Below are 7,500 nucleotides of genomic sequence, written 5' to 3'. Positions count from 1 at the left end.
AGAGGAGAAGGGAGCAGAAGTGGAGAGGAGAGGAGAGGAAGACGAGGAGGAGAGGAGAGGAGAGGAGAGGAGAGGAGAGGAGAGGAGAGGAGAGGAGAGGAGAGGAGAAGAGAACAGAGAGGAGACACAGACTTGTTCAGTGAATGCGCCTCCCCAGACTGGCGCTAATTATATCAGAAATGCATATGTAATTTGATGCCACCCTCTCAGCTCGCCACAAAAACACAGCAGGGACGCGATGCGGCGGCCAGCAAACAGGAGCCACATCAGAGTGCCGATCATGAGGTTTGTCTGAGAGTGTGTGTGTGTGTGTGTGTGTGTGTGTGTGTGTGTGTGTGTGTGTGTGTGTGTGTGTGTGTGTGTGTGTGTGTGTGTGTGTGTGTGTGTGTGTGTGTGTGTGCGTCCGTGTGTGCGTGTGTGTAGTAGTGTGTAGTGGCAGGGCCCTCTCCCATCACAGAGAGAATAACCCTTTCATACAGCTGCTTTTGAAGTCCACATTCTCCACTTTTGTCTCCTCCAGGCGGCTACAGACCCCCCCCCCCCCCCACACACACACACGCACGCACACACACACCGCACACACACCGCACCTCCAACCCCTCCAAAAAACAGACGAAGAAAAGAAGAAGCAGAAGAACAAGACACAAAGAGGAAGAAAACCCTCTTCTTCTCTTCCCCGTCCCCTTCCCATGGTTAGGGCGTTGTGCAGGAGTGGGGGGCCCTCTCCTCCTTAAGTGTGGCCCTCTCTCACCAGCTCAATTAGCATGCACGCAGGAGAGCCGCGGCAGCACCGACCGGGGGAGAAAGGAGACACTTCTGGTCAGCTCCTGCCAATCAAACATGAAATAGGGTGGAGGTGGGGGGGTGGAAGGTGGAGGGTGGCAGGGGTTCGCCTTAATTAAAGTGGATTAAGGCACCAGCTTTTGTCGTTCCCTAATCCCCCCCCCCCTTTGCCTGGGCATTCTTGGGGGCATTCTTTTACCCCAATACCCCCCAGCTTCAACCCCAAACACTCTACATCCCCTCCTCTCCATCTTCTCCCCAACACAAATCAACCAAACCACCTCAGCTTCTGGAGGTATAGGCCTAGTCCACTCCTCCTCACACCCCCCACCCCTCACCCCAACCCACTTCCAAATCAGAGCAGTTTCCCTTCCCAACTCAAAGCTGTGTTTGACCTAATGTTTGACAGACAAGTTGCCCAGAAGAATAGAGGCTTCGCTAACAAATGGTGGTCGGGCCATTGCTATGGATTGGAGTCCGTATGTTTTTTTTTTTGCCGTGGTGTCGTCAACACCCCAGCCCACCAATCACAAATACTACCACAACGATTAGATGGACAAATAGACAAAAAACAATTCTAGAGGGGAGTGGCATATGCCTGTGCATGTGTATGTGCGAGTGGGGGTGGGGGTGAATCACATTCATGCAATGTTGTAAAGAACACTCCCCAATTGAACCCTGAACCACAAAACGAGCACCATCCTCCCACTTCTCTCTCTCTCTCTCTCTCTCTCTCTCTCTCTCTCTCTCTCTCTCTCTCTCTCTCTCTCTCTCTCTCTCTCTCTCTCTCTCTCTCTCTCTCTCTCTCTCTCTCTCTCTCTCTCTCTCTCTCTCCCTCTCTTGTTCCCACAATCCAGACTTTGTCATCATGGTCTGAACTCTATGAGTTCCTTCGAGTAGCTTCATATGCCTATGTTCTTTGCTGTGGTGAAGTGAAATATCTAAAATATGTTGACTTGTTTTGTTTCGAGTGTTGTGGGGTTTTTCCTCCTTTGACACAAGACAGATGCCGGGATCATCAGTGTCGAGATCAATAAAATCACAGACAGGGAGGCCAGGTCATCTTTGTTCTGGGAAATGTTGCGACATAATTGCTTTCTGGGTCCGTAAAGATTGTCAACACTTCCTGATGTTGTCATGAATCAGCCAGGATTCTCTCTCGTCCTCTCTGTCTTTTGCTGTGTTGCGTGTGTGTGTGTGTGCATGTGCGTGTGCGTGTGTGCGTACGCGAAAACACATGTATGAGACAGAAAAGGAAGACATCTGTAGTATTATCTGATGATCTGTGTTAAAAGAAACACTGCAGGAACTTTAGTCTATCTTTGTTTAAAAGTAACAAAGTAGCCAAAACTTCACACCATACAACACACCCAAAACAATAAAATATAATAACACACACAGGGACCCAAAAAACTTCTAAACTTTGTAAAATTGAAACGTCTCTTTGGGCCGCCGTTGTTTTTTTTTTCAATTACTCTCAGTGTTAGTTCCGACACGGGCGGGGGCACAGCAAGTCCCAGTTGTAGTCTCTATTAAACACTAATCGCCCAAGTTAAATTCAAATTGGCCTCGCCAGCCAGCCAGCCAGCCTCCCCGGACACCAACTGTTTGCATTATTAGGGGCATCCTATCTAGTTAATGAGTGAGCGGGACGAGAGATATTGATTCCTGGAGGAATGACAGGGTTACACATTATGCGTGTCCAAACTCCCGCGGTTAACCCGCTAACCCCTCCTTCCCCTTTTTGCCCCGGAGCCTAATCTCTTCCATTGAGATAAAGCAGCCTGAAACCACTTGACCTCCAAAGAGGCATCGTGCTCTCTGGGCCTTATACCTGTGCCCTGGAGTTTTTCACAAGAGTGTAATGTGATGTCTTTCTTCATCCCTCTCCCCCCATTCTCTTTCTTTCTCTCTCTCTCTCTCTCTCTCTCTCTCTCTCTCTCTCTCTCTCTCTCTCTCTCTCTCTCTCTCTCTCACTCTATCTTTAGCTTCCATCCACAGAGGCTTAGTTGCCCTCTTCTAACTGTCTTCTCTTTTTCCTCTGTCTCAGCACATGCAAATATGCACGTACACGCACAGCCTCACTCTCTCTTTCTTCCTTTCTTTCTCTCTCTCTGTCTCTCTCTCTCCCTCTCTCTCAAAAATGCACGCGAGCACAAACTTGGATCTCCTTCTCTGTGTCCCTTGGGTGCCCCTTTTCCTATTTTTTCTTCTTCTTCCCGTCATTCCGTCGGTATCTATCTTAACCAAAAAGCACCCATAAAATAATCTTCCTTAAGTGCCATCATCAACACACATACATCGCCCTCAACAATGACTTGCATTTATTGTGAACACTAAACTCTTAACACACGCCGCAACAGAGGGCCATGTTTCACAATATCTCTGACAATTGCGCAAAATTCCCCGAAAATGTTTAGAGACAATCACACAACAATGTTTGGTCTGCTCGGAAGAACTTCAAATTCAATTTCCTCAAAAAATGGGGCTCGTGGTGCAGTGTAGAATGTGTTAATGTGATCCGGTGTGTGGCGGGCTGACCAGACGCCTGGTATAGGCCTGCTGTGCCGGCGATGGTGCCATCGTTTATTTGTTCAGAGAAAACATGGTCTCCATGTGATGTCATTGTTTCAGCGTGTGCAGAGGCTTTGCCACGAGTCATGGCAGATTCCAACCACCCCTCTCCCCCATACACCCCCCTCACACACAGACACACACACACACACACTGCCTCCCCTCACACCCCGTCTCAAGGACAATATCAGGGCATGAGTGTATTAATAGGCATCGAGTATCGGCCTGCATGCACAAAGGTGTTACCCAGGAGCACTGTCTCCGACTCGAAAACTTGTCAAGTTAAAAGACTTTGCTGCAGCTCATCTGTGCTAATAGAGCCCCCTTCCAATACCACCTTAGTGTCAGATGGGATGTCTGGTGGATGTTTGACGAAGCGCAAACAATCTTTTGCGCCACAGACTAACCGGCCTAATGTGATGTTAAGCCGGTTTTGAGCCACCTCATTGGCAACCTGGCGGGAGGCTGAGGGGTAAAAACTGGCAAAGATAATAGCCATCTGGGCTACTCCCCAGCATTGGGGAATCCGTGTCCTTGAAGCCAGAAGGAACAAATTGGGGTTTTTGTTCAGACGGGGCTATGATAATAACTCCAAATAGGCTTCCTGGTTATTTGATCTGGGTTTCAAAAGCTGCTGATTATAAGATTTCTCTGCCCATCCTCGACATCCCTTGAAATCACCGAGATGACCTTGGGTGGATTACAAAGCCGCTCTGGACGGGGTGATTGCGGAGAACAAAGTAGTTTCTTGATTAAATGAACACCACAGGATTTACATACCTGTAAGTCAGACCAGATCATAGCCAAGGCAAGCACTTCATGAGTGATGTTACTGCTTAACCTTTTACTGCTTAACATGCAAAAAGATCATGTCTGCCATTTCTACCATGTTTCTTTCAAATATACTGTATAATATGATATACTTCTCCAGGCCTGGACTGGGAGAACAAAATGGCCCGGGCATTTTTGGCCCAGACCGGCCCCTCATAATCAGCGGAGCACATCCGACTACTTATTGACCAAGCGGCCTATGCGAAAATGCGCAATATTCATGCATGAATCTCTCTTTCAGCTACCAGAAAACACCAGGAAATGTGCGCTGACTATATCAACTATTTATTTAAAATGAATCTTAGTTTGGGCAGTGGTTTAGAAATGCAATAGATGACCACACTCACAGCAAAATTAATCTAGGCCTACTCTACTGCTCTCTCTAACTCAACCTCATCCTGGCCTGGTTTGACTAGATGAGAAGAGGGAGATAGATTATTTATCACAATGTAGCCTATGCAGCACTTGCAAAATATTCAAATTAATATAGTATTCAGTGTATATCCTTCTCATAACAGGTGCATTAGAAGAGGGGTTAATTTCCTGTTATCAAAATGCATCTCTCATTGCATAAGGAAGCTACTTTAATAGCTTGAATGATGAAAGAAAATCATTAACTGTAGCCTATCACCACAATGATTTAGTGTGTCAAATATGTTAAGAAAGCATTATCATACTGAAGTTTCAAAATGAGCAGTGCTGAAAGTGGTAGGCTACATATAAAATAGTCTACAGATAAAACTGTATCAAAAGCTTATTCAAAAGAAATGATTGTGTTCCAAGAGGAGTTACAATTTTTAAAAAAATCCGTTTGCCAAATCTTTTCCACACGCGAGACGCGACAACCGTTACACGGCATAGCCTATGGACATTTTCACTGCGTGGTAAATGTGATTACGCAAACGATCGCTGAATATGTCTTCGAAACGCATTTGGTACACGGAATGCTTTAGAACAACACCACTGGTGTTCAATTTAATGCTATACATTTGGCACACTGCCGTGGCTACGATATTGTATGGAATGTTTGTCTTCTCAATTGCCTATGTCCGTGAGTCGTGCGACCGGTTCAAAGTACTCAAGCACATCTATGGTGGTGGAAATGAATGGTCTATTTAATATTAATGTTTAATGCTGAAGTGAGAGTTGGGGAGAGGCATGGAGTATCCTAAAGTTTGAAAGAACAGATCTTGACTTGACTCATACCTGTCAGGGCTCATAGAGGCTACAGCCGCTTCCACCTGCTGTGTCCTAGCGTGCTCCTTCACTTCCAACATGCAGAAGTTGTTGTCCCTCTCCTGCTGCTACAACACTACATGCGTGAACACATTATCTTGCCTCTGCTGCAAGTTTTTTTATCCCTTAAAAGCTTTTCCACACCACCTTTTAGTTTTCGTCTCTCCATTGCTCGTGTCTCAAATTTGCGCGCGTAATGCAGGGTAGGGGTGGGACCGCAATGAATAAGTCCGATTCAGATGCACCAATGGGACACCCCCTCCCTCTACCCCCTTTATGTGTGGGCTGATGTCATTGGAGGAGGGCCGAGGGCCGTCAGCACGAAATTGTGGGCCGCCGGTCACATTTTTTTAAAACATTAATAACAATTATTTTTTAAAACCGACATCACCGGCCCTCTAGGGGCGTCGGCCCACCGGGATTTTGCCCGGTTTGCCAGATAGCCAGTCCAGCCCTGTACTTCTCTAAATTTCATTTGGAGCAGGAAAAGTAAAACAAATCCACATGGGAAAAATGAAAATCTCAAGTCTACATACCCTTCACTATATCCCCATAGTGTATGCTGGTCCACTAGTGGAACACTGTAATAGTCATTGGAAAGTTTACTACATAGTACTACACAACTATGAAATAATACAGGGTCTTTAGTAATGAACTATGACTTGGTAATTGCCATTCTGGTAACAGCAACTTTATAATGCTGTGTCTTAATGGGTAAACAAAGGCTGAAAAAACTCACAATATTGATTTTCAGAAGTTTTCTGACACTTGTTTTCATAGAGTATGAGACAATATGCTTTGTTTTGACTAGTGTCTACAAAAACATTTCCCCGAAACAAAACAGCACTTTCAAAAAACGGGATTTCACGCCAACCTCCTTTATCATAAATGGTCTCTGTAACAAACACACAAATACAGTTCTGTGACTTAAATGGTCTCTAGACAACGCATTACTCCAAACTACATTAAAAAACACAATAAGGGATAAATGCTGACACGCAGACAGCAGAATAAATCCCTGTTGTGCGAGAAATATGTATCTCGCTATTGGCAAACTCGTCCCATGGCAACAATTTCGCAGTGCTTCCCCATGTTTGCGTGACCGTGTGAAGGACCCTTTTGTCAGAGTGGCGGTCACTAAATGTTTTCTCCATTATGGATCGGCTGCGACACATGCGCCAAAACAATGTGTCGTTTCTCGCACAATGGGAAAGAGAGAAAAAGAGAGAGAGAGAGGGTCTGTATGTGCCTGAAACTTAAACCATGTGGTTCACCGCTCCGCTGGCATTCAAAACACCCCATGTAATGATTCATAACCTTCTGATTTGAATTTATGAACCCGCTGCCTCTGCCTGACTCTAATGCAAAGCCATACACACAGCTGGAGACATGCCGCGGCCCCCGTAGCACAACTGGCCGACACATTACTTTAGTTTCTACCACTCTGCAATATTAGGTTATCTTAAAACAGTTTCTTCACAATGTCCTATCTTTTCTACATTTACACTGTTTTTGTGAACCGTGCACATATCCAGAAAAGACATTTCAACATACTGTGTAAACTGTCCTGACATTTCAAATCATTTGTTATGGGTCTGGAGTCAAGGAAAAATAACTGTGCTGGAAGTACCTTGTGTCTGCAAGTTTTGAATACGCAAATGCCAGGGTGACTGGCTGGCCTCTGCTCTCAGTAGTCTGTGTAGTGCCAGTGTAGTGTGTCGCCGCGGTGTGTGTAGTGTGCCAGTGATATTGGAGAGTCACCGCTCTCTTGCTGAGAGAGGCGTGAAGTCTGGGACGCTGCCAGGAGCCTGCCCGAAAGCTGACGAGGCCTCTCTTCCTCTCCACTGCAGTGCTCTTCTCTCTCTCTCTCTCTCTCTCTCTCTCTCTCTCTCTCTCTCTCTCTCTCTCTCTCGTCTCCTGCTATATGCCCTTTCAGATTCTCCTCATCCAGCAATACGCTACCACCACCACCACCACCACCCTATTACTCATCCCCCCGCCACCTCCTCCATCCTCCATATCACTTTGCAGGCAAACTACACCCTATAGCATTAAATCAATTCCCTCCCCACCTCC

The sequence above is a fragment of the Engraulis encrasicolus genome, chromosome 23 (assembly GCF_034702125.1).
Source record: "Engraulis encrasicolus isolate BLACKSEA-1 chromosome 23, IST_EnEncr_1.0, whole genome shotgun sequence".
Taxonomy (NCBI): domain Eukaryota; kingdom Metazoa; phylum Chordata; class Actinopteri; order Clupeiformes; family Engraulidae; genus Engraulis; species Engraulis encrasicolus.
Note: the sequence above shows the minus strand (reverse complement) of the source record.